Here is a 21,010-nt window from a genome sequence, read left to right as displayed (position 1 = left end):
AAAACAAGACAAAATTCCATTCAATCAGGGAACTTGATTTAATAGCCCCACCCAAAACATCGCTGTTCCATTCCTGAGCATCTTCACCCTACCCTCTGACATCATGGTTCTGTCCCCATTGTCTCAGTCTGCCCCCAATGTCATCACCCCAACCCCATTTGTCTGGCTTTTTCTGCTAAAAAAGATAACAACCCCACCCTGGAGAGAGGACCACTCTCCTGATAAATCTCCATAGGCACCCCCATATGCTCCAGTTATTGGTCTGGGGAACAAATAATCAGATTAGGCCTATTTAATTCACTGCTGGGCGGCCAAACCAGGGAAAGATTTGCTAAATTGGTGAGGAAGCAACCTATCTCTTCCTGTATGGCTGGCTTATGGGTTTAAGTGTTTATTTGGGCTATTTTTTAATACTTGATGGTGTAACAAGCAACATTTTTCCTGTTCCTTGACTCGACACAGGAGGCTGAGCCGCCACCGAGATGAAGCGAAGAAGTTTTTCTACTTTGTGACCTCCCCTGTCTCTAATTATAGCCTAGTTCCATATCAAGAAATATGACTTTGCTGCATGCGCGCCGTGGCACCGGATCTGCAACAGATGGCATGCAAATGGGAGATGCAGGGAAGGATAAATGAGACCCAGATTGCAGAATGTAAAACCAGACTGCTACACTGGAACAACTCGTCTGCTCCTCGCTCGCTTCATCTTTTTGTGTTGCCTGCTCTCATCATGCTCAGTAAAATCTCTTTCACCCCCTCTCCTTGCCTTGGAAACAGGAGCAGCTTACTGGAGAGACCACCTTTCAATTAGACACAGGTCAGATCCTGATGTCAGTCCTGCTGGTTATAATGCTACAGCATAAAGATATCCCCCCGACGGCCGCACACTTGCTTGCTCTTTTATTGTCTATTTCTGTGATATTTAGGCATCGTGTGAGGCAGCATAGGGCAGATGGCCTAAAGGGACTCTTTTTTTATTCACACAGTCAAACCCCAGCCTACATTTTACACCATTTCGTTTTTTCCACCCCACCATTGTCAGTGGGTGATTTCCCTGGTCTTTAAACCAAAAATTTTTTTTGATTATCTTAATGGGATCTCTTTTTTGTATAATGAAACAAATCAAATTCTAAGCAATTCTATTGAAAGCAGGCTGTTTATATTCTTTGCACCACTAGTTCCGACTTCTGCACCAATGTAGCAGAGGCCAACTGTCAAACAGGCCTGGAGGAGAACTAACTTCTGCTACATTGTTTCAAGAGTAAAAAACAGAAAAGAAGGGGCATGCCCTTTAAAATGGCCATTTGAGATCTGGAAACAGGGGAGCTCTCACCTTATCAGGGGGGCTCTCACACAAATTACCAGGGGTAGCCGCTTTTGGTAACTTTAAGAGCCACAATTCTGGTTATTAAACTTGCAATTGCACTCTCTGCACTAGCTATGTGGCCCACCCCTCAACCTGCTCTGAAGCTAAAAAGGTAACTGGGGGTGAGTCGGGGGGGGGGGCAGCATCAGAAAAGATACCCTCTTGGTCTGTCCTGACTCTGTCTGACTGCTTCCTGCCTTGAACTATTGCCTAGACTTTGGATTTGTACCTTGTTAACTCTTTCTGTGCCTGCCTGTTACCTGGTATGTGCCAGTACCTACACTCGCCTTGCTTTATAGTGGTGCCAGTGCTGCAACATGGTGCATGCCTTATTTTGCCTGCCAGTTAACCCTACCTGTGCCAGTGCCTCCCTTTCTGTTTCGTGTTGCTGCAATAAAGGTTCATTGCTTTGTCCTTGATCCTCACTAAAGCCTTTATAGGGACCAGGGACCCCTGTTGGTCCATTGTGGCCCCTGGTTTCCTGAATAGTTATATTTTATTTTCGTCTATCATCTACTTGTGCTCTAATGCCTCTGTCTGGCCTTGCTCCACATATTCTTTTGCTCTCTACATGATCTCTTCTCTCATTCGCCAGCTTTGGGGTCTGCTTACTAAAGTTGCCAAAAAGCTGCAAGAAATATAACTCCCAAGATTGCTAAACTGTGAATTAGTCATTATTGGCGGCCTTTCAATATTTCATTGGCTATGCTGTCTGTTTCTCCATGTCTCCTCCAAAAAAACATGCTATAAAACTTGTTTTTCATTTGTCATCTCAGATGTGACATATCTGTCGATATATTTTAATTATTACAGTGCTTTGGTCCTTCTGTAGCAAACTGTCTTTCCCTTTCCTTGTAAATTATGATTTCTTGTTTTTATGGCACATATTTCAAGCTACATTCTTGCCAGCTTTTAAGAGTATTACATGTTGAATTCTGTTCATACGCAGCAGATAGCAGTATAGAGCCATCCTCTACTCAGAAAGGAGGGTTCCTCGGTGTTAGTCAGGGAGAGGGGATTGTCCTAAGAGGATAAAAGGTGGTTAGGAGACACTAAGGCCTTTTCGTTGTGATCAAGGAAGAACAGTAGAAACAGAAGCTTGAGTGAAGTATTGTATTAGTGGTTAAGATTGAACTTGGCTAATCAACTTTGGTTCTATGGAGGAGACAAGCAGGGTCAGTTCTCCTTTAATACAGGGGACACACAGTGGGTATAGAAGGTCCCCAATAAACTGCTCCGGGCAGTAGATCCAAGTGGGTACTTGACATCAGGTGAGCCCCTAGGGAAGGATCAACAGGCTAAGTAGATTGTAAGCTCTTTTGAGCAGGGCTCTCTTCACCTCTTGTATCGATTATTGATTGCTTTATATGTTACTCTGTATGTCCAATGTATGAACCCCAATTATTGTACAGCGCTGCGGAATATGTTGGCGCTTTATAAATAAATGTTAATAATAATAATAAGTGAAGAAGGCCCCTTTAATGATGGGGTACTATGGTTTGTGGTCCAATATAACAGTATTGTGCAATAACATAAAAGGAGAAACTATTAAGAAGGTTGCTTAGTGTTCAAGTCCAAGAAATGATGTCCTTATAGAACAATAAAGGTAAACATACCATTCCAACAGCCAAAATTTCATTTCAGTCAGGTGTTGAAATCCACCATTGAACATTGGACCAATGTACATAGTTACATAGTTACATAGTTACATAGGGTTGAAAAAAGACCAGTGTCCATCAAGTTCAACCCATCCAAGTAAACCCAGCACACTTAACCCACACCTAAATGTAGTCCTTGTCTAGTGGATTTTTCCAGCCTTCCTAACCTACATCTGACCAAATCCCAATAAGATATCTATTGCAAAGGCAATGGTTTTGGCCAAACAGATAGCCAGTAAGCTGGTAACTTGGCCAGGACTAGTAGATTTAGCCACCAATATTAACCTGTGTATGATTAACCTAACAAAAAACAAAGGCCTAATCACTTATTATGTACTATTATAAGGTCATTTTAGCCGATGGTTGGCTGGTTTGCACCATACTGATAAGGGTGACATGAGCACAGCCTGCCTTGCTGTAAAGAATTAGTTATTAATGATTGTCCCATTATGGTGGTTTGGAGCAATGTGGTAACACTCTATCCCCAGTAGCAGGACATTGCACAAACACACGCTGCTCCACCAAACCAAGAGATATCCCTCCTTTGTATACATTTACCCAGGCTGATTTTGCAATCTGGGGCTGACAGCGTGAAATCTCCGAAGCTTCCTCCGTGAGAGCAGCGCGGCTCTTGGATGAAATACTTCCTTTCTTTGTTTTTGTGAGCCATGAATAAAGGGTTCTCTTTCATCTATGTACTTTGCAATTAATAGGCAAATCTGAATATGATGTGCTGTTTTCCCTTAAAAATGTTTGTTTCATCAGTTACAGCTTTGAGCTTGTTTGCAGGCCCGGATTTGTCGTGAGGCCACAAAGGCCCAGGCCTTGGGCGGCACAGATTTAGGGGCGGCATGCTGCCCCGCCGCAACTAAAATTTAACGATGGGGATTTCTCCCCACTGCTCCGTATTGAAAAGCACGCGCATGCGTGCTACCGGCTGCGTGGCAAGGTGGAAGGGGGGGTAGAGGATTGTTTGCGTGTTCGCGCACGTGGGGGAGGTCGCTAATGGGGAGGGTGGCCTCAGGGCGTCATGATTTGAAATCCGGCGCTGCTTGTTTGTACAGGTATGGGACCTGTTATCCAGAATGCTTAGAGGTCTTTCCATAATTTGGATCTCTATGTCTTATGTCTACTAAAAATTATAAAAAACTCAGTAGGGTTGGTTAATTATATCTCAGTTGAGATCAAGTACAAGGTACTGTTTTATTATTAAGCTGGCCATACACGCACCAATAATATCGTATGAAACATCGCAGGAGGCTGCTGATATCGGTCAACTCACCGATCGGGCCGGTTTAAAGATTTTCATCGGGCGCCATAGAAGGTGCCTGAGCAAAATCTGTCTTCGGGGCTGAATTGGCAGAAGGAGGTAGAAATCCTATTGTTTCTACCTCCTTATCTGCCGTTTCAGCCCTGAACGGTTAGTGGCGTATTGTACGATCTTTCGTGGCCACCTTTACAGAGAAAAAGAAAATCTTCTTCAAAAATGTGAATTATTTGATTAAGATGTAGTCTATGGAAAATGGCCTTCCTTTTATTTGGAGCTTTCTGGATAACCGATCCCTTACCTGTAGCAATGGAAGCAGCCATGAAGGCTCAAGTAGGACTGCAGGGCTGTTATTGGCATAGCAGATAACATATAGGCTATTCAGAATACAGCGGCTTCAGAAGGTAATACATGTAATTTTAGTTCTTTAGAGACATATTGGCCCAGATTCAATTCAATGAGATGGACTTATCTCCTAACTCAATTCCAGATTTCCCTGCAGGCTTCTGTAGAATTGTAATGTCATTGATTTGATTCTGTCCCATTTCATGACATATATTTATATACAGAAATATTTATAAAGCCTGTCAGGTGTTAAAAGACCTGGTACCACTACAGTCATCTGTATTTATACCCTGGGCAGGGCAGAAAAGAAGGGGGTCTGGACAGAACAGGACATAGTCTCGGACATATGAGTCGGAACTAGGGGGGGGTGCTCTTGGCAAATAGGTAAAGATTCACTGGAGAAATTTCCACCTGGCAAAAACAATGTGAATTTTGTGGAGAATTTTCACCAATCGCAATGTTACACACAGGAATATCAATAGTGTCGGACTGGGATGCCAGGGGCCCACCAGAAAACCTTAGACTGTGGGCTCACTCTTTAAAGTATTTTTCATCCACTTCTCACTCCATGCCTAAAAAATTTTTTCCGTTACGTAATATAATGTATTCTTATACATATTTAGTTGATTTGTTCCCATTGAGAAATAGGAAATGGCCATAAATTAAGCCAAATGGTTAGAAGCAGGAGGGCCCACTGACTCCTGGGCCAACCAGGATATTTCCTGGTATCTGACACTGAATATGCTCGATTGGATGATATATATTTAGGGGCCGCGATTGTTCCGTATTTGTCGCGACATTTTTCGGCGCCGTCACGACTTTATCGTATTTTGCACGATTATTTCGGCACTGTCGCGATTTTTTCGTATTGTGCTACAGTAAACAGCGGAAAAAACAATACGAATTTTTTGCGGCGCCGATGAAAAAGTGGCGGAAAATATACGATAAAGTCGTAATGGCGACAAAAAAGTCGCACAAAATACGAAACAATTGCGGCGGCGACGAAAAAAGCGCAAAAATACTGATCATTACAAAAAAAACGCATTCGGGCGCTTTCGGACGTTCGTAGGATTAGTAAATGTGCCCCTTAGTGTTTTATTTATTTTATTCCTACAAATACACAATGGAAATTTTATGTAGGTAATTCCCATGCAAATATATTTTCCTTTGCTCGTTGTTCACCTTCAAATGAACTTTTAGTATGATGAAGAAAATATTATTCTGAGACAATCTGCAATTGGTCTTAATTTTTTTGTGGATTTTTTTGTTCAGCAGCTCTTCAGTTTAGTATTTCAGCAGCTATCTGGTTGCTAGGGTTTTATTTACCTTAGTAACCAGGCAGTAGTTTGAATGAGAGACTGAATAGAAGGATAATAAAAAGCAACAGTAAAAATAAAATTGTGGCCTCACTGCTGTCAGGGTCAGTGACCCCCATTTGAAAGCTGAAAAGAGGCAAATAAGAAAGCCCAATAACAATAAAACTATATAAAAAAAAAATATATATATATATATATATATATAAAGAGACCAATTGCAAAGCTGCTAGGCATAGGGCAACTAAACTAAAAGTGAACCACTCCTTTAATATCTAGGTTTTGTGAAAGTATTTAGCATCAGGGGATAAAAGACTATGGCTGGCTATATAATTGGTGCCAACACAGTATATAATTAAACTTTTCACTAATAAATCATCATTTTTGCACCAAATTTATCACCTTAAAGCAGGTATTTATTACGTGCAATTTTAAACCCACAGTGTAATAGCTGTCTAATGAAGAATATCACACTGCAAAATGCTGTTTTGTTCATTTTTATGCAAATGTTTTCCCTCTGTACATTTATTAGATTCCCCCAGTGGAGGAGAAATACCAGTGGTTGCGAGTAGACGAGATGATCATGGAAGGATGGATGCCCTGGGGTATATATTGCGCAATTGATGTTTATGTACTCTTAGCTGACACTTATTCTGTAACGACACATTGAGGCTGACAGTCTATGAATGTTTACAAAAGAACTGCCGGGAAGAGATTTATCACGCTCCCTACCTGAAGGAAAACACATCATGGTTTCACCTTGGCACTGCCATATCAAAGGCACATTTATTGCTACAGGCTGCATTTTAATAACTGGGGGATCAGAATTGGACTTTCTTTTCTCCACTTGTTATATACATGTAACAGTATTCCCTTCTCCCACAGGCCTGGCAAGTTACAACCTTCTGTAATTCCCATCAAAGAATTTGTTACACAGGACTCTCTCCTACATAACGCACCTGCCCAGCAAAGTTTATAACAGAGAGGGCAGCAACCATCTTACCAGGAGTCTTTCATGCCAGGTCAGGCTTGGCACACACGCAGACCCAAACTACTACTACTACATGAACTACACCTGGATGGTCTGATTTTTAAAGAAGAGGAGGTATGGGACCATATGTCTATGAAGATTCTCATTCACCCAGGATATGATATACAGTATCTGGTAGAATTAAGTCTAAAGCAACTGGACTTTTCTTGAAAACTTTTCAACACTCATCTGAGCAGCTTCTTCAGTTCAAATGAGTGGTAGGGAATTCCCTGGCATTTAAACCCTTGCAGATAATACAATCACAGAGTGGTGGTACAGTCACCCTACCATGAGGCAGATCCCCTGGTCTAATGCTAAAACTCAGTAGCCACACTAGGTTTGGAACTTATCTGGTTTTGACCCTGACAGCCCAGATTTCAGAAGGACTGTCCGGGTCAAAACTGCCTGTTCAGTTGGAAAACCATGCAGGACTCTCCAAAACTGACGAGGTAATTGACCAATTGCCACATCATAACCCTGCCCCTGTGCAGGGGTGTATTTAGGTCTGGTGCCGCCGCCGTCGCCATCCTAGGCACCGGATCTAAATACACCCCTACGTCATATGCGTGAAGTGCTGCAACATCCTACCCCCTCACCCCCAAGCTACGTCACTGCATTTCCTATGGAAATCCGCAGTGGAGGCTGGGGGGGATGTATGTTATATGTGTGTGTGTGTATATATATATATATAATTTTTTTTTTATTATTAAAAACAAAATATAGCTGCCCTAGGCACAGGCCATCGGGGGGCCCCTGTCCAGATTTACAGCAACTGAAGGTGCCAACCCTAAGCCACATTCTCTCAATCTCACCAAAAAGTACTTAAACTGACACGTGGCACTTGTGACACAGCGTATGTAGTATGTTTGAGTGCGTTCATGCATGTGTGTGTCTGTGCTGAAATGCCTGAATGTGCATGTAAGCAAGTGTGTGTTTTTATGTGCTGGTAGCAAAACTATGGTTAAATAACGCATACACTAATCCATTCAGCATCCCCCAGAACCTTTCCTCTCCCTTGGGTAGAACATTGACTACATAACCTATTAGGCTTGACAGTGTGTGCAGCCATAAAACCAACATGGTCCCTCTGGCCTAGAACTGCCCCAGTCCTAATCCCTAATATACAAGTTCATTTTATGGTACCAAATAGAACCCAGTTACTGATCTATCCCCCTCCAAGGGCAACTCTAATTGGATTGTGCTGTTTCCCGTGCATGGATATTAAAAGAAATCGGAGCAATTCCATAAAATTCTTAGTTAGATGTAATAATCTGACTTTTATAACATATTTCCCCTCCATTAGCCCCACGGTGACTTACTTGAGACATCACCTCGAGGTTCTGAGCCGTCGCTGCTTTGCTAAATTCACCTTGAGATGTTAACATTTTCACAAATGGTTCCGAGATGAAGATCGCTGTTATACACGTATAAATTATTCAGGTTCCTTTTAACTCAACTTGTTGGAGCGTGCAACGCGCAGCGCAGAAGGGTATCTGAAAAACTCATTTATTCTCTATTACCAGCTTTACAAGACCTAGTTTTATTAATAGGAATGGAGAAAATGCACCAATGCAATGATAATTGAGTTTGTATCCTCTTATAAAATGTATTAGGTCATTGCCAGTCATTGAATGGATGTTGGAATGGATTGCTGTATACTGAAGTTGGTTATAAAGTTACAGCAAAGTCTGTGCTCTGTGGCAGAGATAGGGAACCTGTGCCCCTCGTGTTGTCATGGAAACTGATTTCCCATAATCCTCAGCCAGTCCAGGGTTATAGTCTTTGTGATGTTGCAGGGAGTTGTCAATCAACATTAGCTGCAAGGAAGCTGATATTTATGCCAATAATAATAATAGAAAAGGTGGCTTCTACTTACATGCAAAGTGCAATTTTGGATGCAATTGCCTAGGTTTTTTACCCACAATGCAGTGTGATTCCAGTGTATTTGCAGTCTCTAGGGGGAGATGCGCCTAACATAACTGGGAGCGATAGCTGCATCAACAGTCCTCAGCCAACAAAAATCTCAACCCACTCAATCCTATACAGGTATGGGATCAATTATCCAGAAACCTGTTATCCAGAAAGTTCCAAATGACCATCTCTCATAGACTTTAATTACAAGCAAATAATTCAGTTTTTTAAAAATGATTTTCTATTTCTCTGTAATAATAAAAAAGAACCTTGTACTTGATCCCAACTAAGACATAATTACCCCTTATTGGGGGCAGAACAGCCCTATTGGGTTTATTTAATGGTTAAATGATTCCCTTTTCTCTGTAATAATAAAACAGTACCTGTACTTGATCCCAACTAAGACATAATTACCCCTTATTGGGGGCAGAACAGCCCTATTGGGTTTATTTAATGGTTAAATGATTCCCTTTTCTCTGTAATAATAAAACAGTACCTGTACTTGATCCCAACTAAGATATAATTACCCCTTATTGGGGGCAGAACAGCCCTATTGGGTTTATTTAATGGTTAAATGATTCCCTTTTCTCTGTAATAATAAAACAGTACCTGTACTTGATCCCAACTAAGATATAATTACCCCTTATTGGGGGCAAAACAGCCCTATTGGGTTTATTTAATGGTTAAATGATTCCCTTTTCTCTGTAATAATAAAACAGTACCTGTACTTGATCCCAACTAAGATATAATTAATCCTTATTGTAGGCAAAAAAAAATCCTATTGGGTTTATTTAATGTTTAAATTATTTTTTAGCAGAAGGTATGGAGATTTCCAAAATACTGGAACACCCCTTATGCAGAAAACCACCATAGGTCCTGAGCAGTCTGGATAACAGGTCCCTTTATTTTGTCCCCATAACTCCTGACAGGAGGGGCCCATTGGAACGCTAGTGCATAGATAATTATCAGTCATCCGCAAAACAGATCATTTTGTGTATATGGCATTTCATTGCCTGGCATTGCAAAAAATATGAAAATGAATTGAACTGGTGATTGTGAATAGAATATTGTCCCTTAATGCAATCCATCATTACATAGAACAGAGAAAAATTACTTAGAAACTGCTGCCCTAATGGGATTGGTAATGAAATTTCTTTGCAAAGTGATAAATTTTATTCTTCCCATATCTAAGCAGAATATCAAATTCACTGAAAAATATGCATAATAGAATGAATACAATGTAAAAGGGCAGAATGCCCAGCTCTTTGCTACCTTACTGCCATCGATGTATAAGGGGTTAGTGCATTAAACACCAGTATTCACCACAATAACATTTCCTGGTTTCTGCTCTCTACCATGTTTATCAGTAACCAATCAGACAGAGAGATTTCAAGCTCTTTGTCACTGAAGCATTTTGTAGCTCCATGGGAGGGGGACAAAAAGGCTGAAAACTGGCCATCATTGAAAGCGAATGGAAATCATCTGCGCACAAGTGATAAGGTCGCATCGCTCAAAAACTCAGTGCTGTGTTGCCTTTGCCTAATCAGTTACTAATGCAGCTGGTTCTATATCAAAAATCTATATAAAATATCCTCATAAATACTAGTTATATTGAAAAAAAAGATGGCTTTCGGTTCTGTCAGATTCACCCTTACAGCTATGTTTATTCAATGTGTATTCAAATCTAGGTCTTTTGGTTACCACTCAACATGAACTGGCATAAATGCAATTATGATAGAAAGGAAGTATATTTGGGCATTAAAACAATATACAGATATGGAATCCGTTATCTGGAAACCCGTTATCAAGAAAGCAACGAATTATGGGAAGGCCATCTCCCATAAACTCCAATTTAATCAAATACAGGTATGGGATCCTTTATCCAGAAACCTGTTATCCAGAAAGTTCCGAATTACGGAAAGGCCATCTCCCATAGACTCCATTATAATCAAATAATTCTAATTGTTAAAAATGATTCCCTTTTCTCTGTAATAATAAAACAGTACCTGTACTTGATCCCAACTAAGATATAATTACCCCTTATTGGGGGCAGAACAGCCCTATTGGGTTTATTCAATATTTAAATCATTTTTAGCAGACTTAAGTTATGGAGATCCAAATTACGGAAAAATCCCTTATCCGGAATATCCTGGGTCCCAAGCATTCTGGATAACAGGTCCCATACCTGTAATTAAAATTGTTAAAACAGATTTCCTTTTTCTCTCTAATAATAAAACAGTACCTTGTAGTTGATCCCAATTAAGATATAATTAATCCTCTTTGAAGGCAAAATAATCCTATTTGGTTTAATTAATGTTTAAATAATTTTTTAGTAGTTGTGTACATAGTTATATTAGCTATTATATAGACATCCAGGAAACCCAAGTCCCAAGCATTCTGCATAACAGGTCCCATACCTGTTGTCCCATGCCTGTTATGTATATAAAAATAATCCTCCTTTAGCTCCACCTAAAAACAAATATATTGCATTCTAGTGTGTAGATAAATAACTAGAATTGCAGAATGATCAAACCTGGGATTTTCCAGGATCTCTGAAAAATCCAAATCCAAACATTAAATATACCCCATAGGATTGTTTTGCCTCCAATAAAGATTAATTATATCTTAGTTGGGATCATGTACAGGTACTGTTTTATTATTACAGAGAAAAGGGAATCATTTAACCATGAAATAAACCCAATAGGGCTGTTCTGCCCCCAATAAGGGGTAATTATATCTTAGTTGGGATCAAGTACAGGTACTGTTTTATTATTACAGAGAAAAGGGAATCATTTAACCATGAAATAAACCCAATAGGGCTGTTCTGCCCCCAATAAGGGGTAATTATATCTTAGTTGGGATCAAGTACAGGTACTGTTTTATTATTACAGAGAAAAGGGAATCATTTAACCATTAAATAAACCCAATAGGGCTGTTCTGCCCCAATAAGTGGTAATTATATCTTAGTTGGGATCAAGTACAGGTACTGTTTTATTATTACAGAGAAAAGGGAATCATTTAACCATGAAATAAACCCAATAGGGCTGTTCTGCCCCCAATAAGGGGTAATTATATCTTAGTTGGGATCAAGTACAGGTACTGTTTTATTATTACAGAGAAAAGGGAATCATTTAACCATTAAATAAACCCAATAGGGCTGTTCTGCCCCCAATAAGGGGTAATTATATCTTAGTTGGGATCAAGTACAGGTACTGTTTTATTATTACAGAGAAAAGGGAATCATTTAACCATTAAATAAACCCAATAGGGCTGTTCTGCCCCCAATAAGGGGTAATTATATCTTAGTTGGGATCAAGTACAGGTACTGTTTTATTATTACAGAGAAAAGGGAATCATTTAACCATTAAATAAACCCAATAAGGCTGTTCTGCCCCAATAAGGGGTAATTATATCTTAGTTGGGATCAAGTACAAGGTACTGTTTTATTAATACAGAGAATAAGGAAATATGTTTCAAAATGTTGGATTATTTGATTAAAATCTCTATGGGAGATGGCCTTCCTGTAATTCTAAGCATTCTGGGTTTCTAAATAATGGATCCCATAGCTGTATTTCATTTCTGGGCTTTAATTAAATTCCTTTGGGCTCCTTCTTGCATAATGTGTACCTTAATTAGGAGGGATACTCTCATTAAATATCCCCCCCATACCAGAGTCCAGAGAAAGTGGCATAAGAAAAAGAGTCAAAGCTATTTGATAAAAACACACCTTTCGGCATAAGTCCTTAGACAATATATTGTACAATTAAAACTCCAATTAAGGGTTTTTGAGAAAAAAAGGGTATTTTTCATTCTTTATTCCATCCCTTCCTGCTCCAGCAAGGCATGAGTTAACTCAGCTAATGGTCTGTCAGAAACTTCCTCTTTGATTATTAGTAAATCAGTAGATGCCGAGGAGGAGCGCGGCCACAATCTGGAAGTTAGCAGAACGCTGGGGCTCCACATTATACCATGGCTTGTAAGCTGCCCCTTCGAGAAGAGTTTGAGAACTGGACCACGATGCAAGTGATGGAGTATCTGAAGCAGGTCGGTGTATGGTATAATACTGCCATGTATGTGGGTCTGGCCCCCTGCTCCTTGGAATGCACAAGGAAGCAAAGTCAGTTTATAAGGGAAGGAGTTTTGTTTACAGTTTCTAATTACCAACTTCTGCTCCCTGCCGTCGTGCTCTTAGCAATATGTAAAGGGGCTGCTGTACACTGTTTTATAATCTATTTCTCTATAAATTTCTCCTACTTCTTAGGCATATTTTTTTTACAGAGGAAAAAAACCCTCTGCAAGCAGCCAATTTTGTAAGAATTTTGGCTATAAAAAGTAGCTTGTTCTTAATGTATCAGTCACAGATCTTTAATACATACCGGGGCTAAATTTAAATTTATCGTCACTTCTCCGGCTGCTGCAGAGGAGATAGAAATATTCAACAAGCTACAGATAGGAGCAAAGTGCAAAAATTAGTGTGTAACCTGCCCAGATTTTTAGCAAGTGGTGTAACTATCGAGGAAGTTGGGGGTTACAGGGGGGCAGACAGCAGTGTCTACTGCCTCTATACCTGTAGTGATACCCCCTCCCCAGCCACTCCCCTACCTGAGAGCAAGCAGGTGGGGTGCAAGGTGCGCTGGTGGCCAGGGAGTGTTAAGTGGGTAATTAGGAGTTGTGAAGAGTGCCAGGCCCCTCCATAGGTTGTTTTGTTTCATGGGAGGGCCCAGCAAGAGTCATTACGCCACTGGTTTCAGCAGTGGGACCCCTGTACTTACCCCCTGGCAGGCAGGAATGGCTGGGCTGCCCACAGATGATGCAATCTGCTACGAAATGATTTTTGAATGAACACAAAGGGGAGTGGTTTGTGCCCCATAGTGCTCTGGCACTTCTGTCCGGCCCATAGTAAATAACTTGTGTGCTTGTGAGAGCCCTCAGTAGAGAAATGACCCCAATATAAGAATAAAGATCTCCCTGCACAATGAACTATAGCTTTATTCCAGCATGTTTTATTTGGTAAAGTAAATGAAAGATATTTAAAAACTGAACAAAACCTGAATAATACCAGCTTCAATTTACTCTAAAAAACAATTACTTTATATAAAGCAGCACATATTGGCACACTCCCTGCTACCCCGGCCGTATGCTGCTAACTATAGTACATGTGTAAATGCACAACTGTGCCCCATTCAGGATGAAAGAGGGAGAGGAATTCCCCTATAGAAATACACTGATGGGGAAGTTAAAGTTTTCATCAAATTACATACATATATACCTTGCTGACACTTCCTCTGTCTGTCTATTTATCAACTATTATTTACACTACAAATAAGGAACACCGAGTTATTTTTGTACTTTAACATAGATCACATTACACATGGACCTAAAGGGGTAGTTCACCTTCAGGTAACTTTTAGTATGATATAGAATGCCCTATTCTTAGCAACTTTTCAATTGGTCTTCATTTTTTATTTTTGTAGTTTTTGAATATTTGCCTTCCTCCTCTGACTCCTCTTCAAATGGGTGGGGGGCATCACTGACCCCGGCAGCCAAAAAACTACTGCTCTGTGAGCAGGGGCGGGCCAAGCCTACCGGGCGCCCTAGGCAACCCGGTCGGCCAACTCCGCCCACCTCCCCGCCCCCCGAACGGCGCATGCGCGCCAAAGCACAGGAGGAGGTGCAGGGGGGGCGGTGCGATTAGATTGCTTATTGCCTCCGCCGCTAATGACAAGCGGCGGAGGCAATGACAAAGTAGCACTAGGGGTAGGCAGGAGATGCTCCTGCCTGGCGCCCCTCAATCGTTGCGCCCTAGGCAGCTGCCTCTTCTGCCTACCCCTAGTTCCGGCCCTGTCTGTGAGGCTACGATTTTATTGTTATTGTTACTTTGTATTATGCATCTTTCTATTTACGCCCTCCTCTGTTCATATTCCTGTCTCTTTTATAAAACCACTACCTGGTTGCTAGGTTAAATTGGATCCTAACATCTGCTGCAGAAACTGGAGATAATAATACAAAAACTGCAAATAATAAAAAATAAAGACCAATTGCAAATTGTCTCAGAATAGCACTCTCTACATTATACTAAAAGTTAATCTAAAGGTATGGAAATTGGAAATGTTCTCTACGCTTTTTTGAATGTTTCCTTGAAACGTTTAAAGGCAAAGCAGTTGGTATGTGATTCAGGCAAATGGAAACAGTTATTATTATGACTTCTCAATTTAATTCACTGCCTCGCAGTCAGTAGTGGAATGTTTTCCCTAACATCCCTTGGGGGAAATGGTAGTTCCCACGATCAGAAATTCCCACCCATAATGGGGTTACGTTAAAGCCAACACACTCTCTCTCTCACATATGTCTGAACTAGAGGTTGAAGTATCTCATATGAGAGTGTTTGTCAATTCTGAACACTTGAGAGAAGCTCTGCATACAGTTAAGCTGGCCATACATGCACCGATTTCGTACGATATTAGGTGCGTGTATGGCATGTCGGCGAGTCGACCGATATCGCAGGAAGCTGCTGAAATCGGTCGACTCGCCGATCGGCCAGGTTAGAAAATTTTGATCGGGCACCATAGAAGGCGCCTGACCAAAATCTCCCTTCAGCGCTGAATCGGCAGAAGGAGGTAGAAATCCTATTGTTTCTACCTCCTTATCTGCTGTTTCAGCCCTGAACGGTGTGTCGCACGAAACATCGTCAGATCGCCACGTGTGGCCACCTTAAGCCCCCTAACTAGATGGTATCTTCCATAACTGTAGACTGAAATAAAGAGAATCTATCACACATTTTGAGGTGTATTTATTATGCTGTGTAAAACTAATTCACCGAAAAAACGGAGTAAAAAGCTGTGTAAAATAAATGGAAAAGATTGCGATATGAACGCCGGATATTACGCCATTATTTCCCATAAGTTCCGGTGGAAGAAAAAACGTGTAAAACAATTACGCCGATTTTACGCCATTTTTCGCAGTGAAGCCTGACGAATTTTCTCGCCTTTTTTACACAACATAATAAATATGCCCCTAAATTAGTGCAAACATATAGGGGAAAGTTAGAAATGCTAATTGCTTCCAATATTGCCCCCATTTTATAGTATAAAACTATTATACAGTATATTATAATACATTATAATAAGTGGAGTTTATTATTATTTATGCATATCATTTTGCATGAAATTGTAATTATTCCTCCTAATTTGTGTCTCAGTGGCGGAACAATGCACATACAAAGTACAAATTCAGTGCAAAGGGCAGATTGTGTAATGTTGGAAGGAATTTTTAGTTAACACTATAGCCACATTATGCAAAATCTCCTTCCCAGACGTGCTGTTTTGCATAGACAAATGGTGAAACTGTTTGTACAAAACGTATGTACTGGAGAAGATGTACTTCTTCTAACCCAGCGGAGAAAATGCCATTGGCCTTGGGGTTGATGCACCTTTGAAATCACAGCTTGGCACAAGTGAGACATTACATAAGCCAAATAGCTTCAAAGCTCAGTGAATACTGTTCAGCACATTGGGTTCCAAAGCATTAGTGTCTCTACATTGGCTCAGACTTCCACTATGATTTTCTATTTATTTATCCCCTTTTTGTATGTCACTTTTTTGTTTGTTCTTTTTGTTTTGGAGCAGAGATGTTCCTGGTTCTTACAGGCTGAGTGCTAAGATCTAGGGGAATGTGTTGCCAAGAGGATTCTTTCCCCCCAGAACCCTGGCCCCTACAACTGATGGAACCTTTGGGTTCAAGACAGGCCCTTTCCCATGGGGAGGTTGGTCTGAAGAGCTAAGGGGTCTCCCTAAGCCTCTCAGCAAAGGGAGATCTAAAGACCCTTTCCCTTTAAAGCCTTTTGGCCTGGGGTCGGGGATATTTTGCCAACTTGTTGGTTCTTCCCTTTATTAATCTTTTGCACTTTTTGGGGTTTTTTTTCACTTTCTGCACTGGGTGTTTTGATTTGAAACATAACTGGGAATGCTTTCTTTTGTCACAAAGATGGTGGTTGGTTAGAAACTGCAATCCTAGTCAGTGCCTCACTGTTCCATCCTGCACATTTTTGCTTTTCACTGATCCTGACATGGTTTTCCTCTCCCTGGATTTGTTTATCATGCAACTGAATTCAGGATAAACTTAGGAGGAGGAAGAGCAAAGTGCAAAGTGTAGCTCCCTAGCACAAAGAGACTGCCGGAGAGAAGGAAACCCACTCTATAGTGCCTGGTCATGGTCAGCGCTTCAGGCCTGTAAATGGGTTCCCCTTAGTTTCTACATAGTTGGTTCCAGCATGTCTCATATGTACTTAAGTGTGTATCTAGTAGAGGTATAACCCACTGAAGAAGCTATTTAGCGTTTGGATTAGCAGCTCTCACGTTTGGAATTTCAGAAAGCTATCTGGTTGCTAGGGTCTTGCTTACCTTAGCAACCAGGCAGTGGTGTGAATGAGAGACTGGAATATGAAAAGGAGAGGGACTGAATAGAAAGATGAGGAATAACAAGTAACAAGAATAATAAGATTGTAGTCACTCTGAACAATAGTTATTTTGGGTGTCAGGTTCAATGATCCCCATGTGAAAGCTGGAGAGATTTAGATAAAGAAGGCAAATAATTAAAAATCTATAACTAATAAATAATGAAGACCAATTGCAACGTTTCTAGGAATAGTACATCATAACATAATAAACGATATCTTAAAGGTGAACCATTGCACAGAAATTAATATTCTGGTATTGCGTTTAAATTTTTTTGCATAAAATATGCAGACTAATAAATAGTTTTTGTAGAAATTAGCTTTATATTAGCATTTAGCTGAACAGCATGAGAAATGACCACACTGAACAAGGATATAAACACTACGATAGCTGAGCATTGCAACATATGGTATATGACTCAAGCCGATCTCTCCTTTCCCCCCTTCCTTCCTCTCTGTGATTCAGGCCATCTGGCAGTCAAGCCATCCAAAAGCAAGCCACATCAGGTGAAGTCCAGCCCATTTATACATGGTTTTTAATTAATCTTTCAATTAAAATGGCATTTTCCTAAAAAGAGGGTTTGTTTTGCTTTGTATTTGCCTTGTACTAAATGAAGAAGAAAAAAAAAATCATTGCAAACCATTTCCTTTAGCTCATATTATCAGAGGGAATCTCGCTAGAAACATTGTACTGTTCTTTATCTGTATCAGTCTGGGTCAGTGCAAAATATGGTGGTTTTGGGCTTTATCTGCCAAATCTTTATCTCAGTTCTCAGTTCTTTAAGGCTTATTTTAATTGTCATTTGCATCAGCTTGGAAATTTAATTTACCAGCATCAATGCCGGCGGGGTCGGACTGGGGTGTCTGGGGCCCACAGGGGCTGTCCCCTCAGGGGCCCCCCACCCCAGTCACAAACCTTCCTCCTCACAGTCGCAAATCTGTCACATCGCTCTTATTTGCAGTTATGATGGGAAATAAGGGAGCAGGGCCAGGCCCGGATTTGTGGAGAGGCCACAAAGGCCCGGGCCTAGGGCGGCAGAAGTTTAGGGGCGGCATGCCACCCCGCCGCAAAAAAAAAATTAAATTTGGCTCCCATATGGAGCAGTTGGGACCTCTCCCCACTGCTCCGTATGGGAGTTTAAAGGAGCGCATGCGCACTGGTGGGGTTGCTTTGCGCGCAAGCGCACGGGGGGGCGCGCTTTCGCGCATGCGCACTGGGGGGCGCACTTTCGCGCATGCGCACTGGGGGCCACGCTTTCGTGCATGTGCACGGGTGGGGAGGGGGCGACCAACAGGGGCGGCCTCGGGGCGCCCAAAACAGAAATCCGGCCCTGAGCAGGGCCGCCGCTCCCTATAAGCAGAGTACATACCCCCCAACACTGTCCCGCCGGGTTTTATTGCGCATCCCGCTGTCCCGGATAGTTCAATCAATCTATGGGGGCAATTGGGGGCATTGTCTATGGGGGCAATTGGGGGCACTGTGTGTGGGGCCCCTATAGTAGGTGTTTTTTTTTATTATTTTATTTTTACTTCAGTAATATTTGGGGGAGGGGGCACAAAAGTAAATTTCTGCTTAGGGCACCCATTTGGCCAGCAGCGGCCCTGTGAGGGAGAAGTGACTGGATCAGAGAGCGAGAGGGGAGCAGGTCTGGGTCAGCAGGGCCCACCGGGTTTTTTTCCAGTGTCTCACTGGCCTAGTCCGACCCTGAATGCAGGTAGACTGCAATACCTTAGTCAAGAACATCCTGCCATAGGTGATCTTTTAAGTATATTTTTTGACACCCCCTCCCCATTTTGCTTGCACTACTGTACACAGTTTTTTTTATATTTGCTAGCATTATTTCAATGTATTCAGCCAACTAATGTCTTGTTAGAACAAATAAACAATGTCCGTCATAAGCACAGGAGTGGTCTGTAGCCAATACCCGCGTGGATAGCACCAGATGTAGCAAAAGGCACTGTGCAGATATTTTGGCCTAAACTGCCTATGCAGTTATCCTTGCAGATATAAATGCCCGCATAATACCCATATCGTCTTATCTTGTTACGTTAACTTAGGGCGAAGTGTAAGAAGTAGAATACAGTAGAACCCCATTCTACATTTTTTAGGGAACCAGAAAAATGGTGTAAATTCCAGGAAAATGCTAAATCAGGGAAAAGTATTATGGATAATGTATTGGTGGGAAAAAAGTAGGTAACGGCAAACAGAGTGATGCAAGCGGGGGACAAGCCCCAACCACACAACGTTTCGGGGGCGTACCCCTTTGGCTCCTGACATCATTCTTTGTGCCGGTACCTACTTCTTTCTACTGTGCTAGGGGAGTGCCATCTCCCCAGGGTACGTGCACCAGGTGGGATCGCTAATAAAGGGGACTGGGAGTGCTTGTGTGTATCTCTACTTATATAGAGGGACCACAAAACAACAATATAAAATAAGGGAAAACTTAAAATTAGGGAGGTTTCATTGTACAGGTATGGGACCTGGGGATAAGGGATCTTTCTGTAATTTGGATTTCATACCTTAAGTCTGCTTAAAAATCATTTAAACATTAAATAAACGCAGTAGAATTGTTTTGCCACAATAAGGATTAATTATATCTTAACATCAAGTACAAGCTACTGTTTTATTATTACTGTGAAAAAGGAAATATTTTTTAAAAATGTGAATTATTTCCTTAAAATGGAGTCAATGGGAGATGGCCATTCCATAATTCAAAACTTTCTGGATAACGGGTTTCCGGATAACGAGTAGGATACCTGTAGTTTATTTTATGTAAATACTGATATTTCTAGTTCAGTCACCAGGTGGCGCTGTTAAGCTTGGGAAAGTCCCCAGGAGAAGTTATAGAGAAGTTAATGATAAGGGAAAGTAAACAGTGCCAAGGAGCCTGAGGCCTTCCAACTCAAAGAGGTATCATGGAGAATAGTTAGATACTTAGATAGCGATAGATTGATTTTTGGAACTCATTTTATGCAGTGAGAGATACAGTAGTCAGCGCCCCCGTTGGTTGCCCGCTCCCCTTCCCCCCCAGTGCGCATGCGCGAACACCATGTGACCCACAGCCACGCATGTGCATACGCATACATTTAAACTCCCATATGGAGCAGTGGGGAGAGGTCCCCATTGCTTCGTATTGGAGCAACATTTACAAATTTTGTTGCAGTGGGGCGGAATGCTGCCCCTAAATTTCTGCCACCCTAGACCTGGCCCTTTGTGGCCTTTCCACAAATCGGGGCCTGACAGTAGTGGAAGGTTAATTAGCTGAGCAGTTGAGGCTCCAACGAGAAGTGAATAGGGTTGCCACCTTTTTCTACAATGAATGCTGGCCAGGCAGGGGGGCAGATCATGATGTAAATGGGTGTGATCATGACATCATGGGGCAGAGCCTAGGAGTGAAGGGCCTGAGTCACATTGCCAAGGCTGGGATTAAGAGGATTTAGTGAATATAGAGGAAAGAAAAGGGGCGAATGGGAGGCAGGGCTGATTTGACCAGCTATAAAAAATTTACTGGCAAGTACATACCCAGTAAATTTGTAATACCGGCCTTGGCCTGGCCAGGTGGCAAACCTCGAGGTGAGGAAGGGACCAGTGTCTCAGGGTACCTCAGTCAGATAGGGACCCAGGGGAAGAGAGGTTAGGTTAAGCAGGGCCTAGTGTCTCAAATGCA

Source organism: Xenopus tropicalis, chromosome 7, assembly GCF_000004195.4.
Source record: "Xenopus tropicalis strain Nigerian chromosome 7, UCB_Xtro_10.0, whole genome shotgun sequence".
NCBI classification, from domain to species: Eukaryota; Metazoa; Chordata; class Amphibia; order Anura; family Pipidae; genus Xenopus; species Xenopus tropicalis.
The sequence above is the reverse complement of the archived record's forward strand: the minus strand, read 5'-3'. Positions refer to the sequence as shown.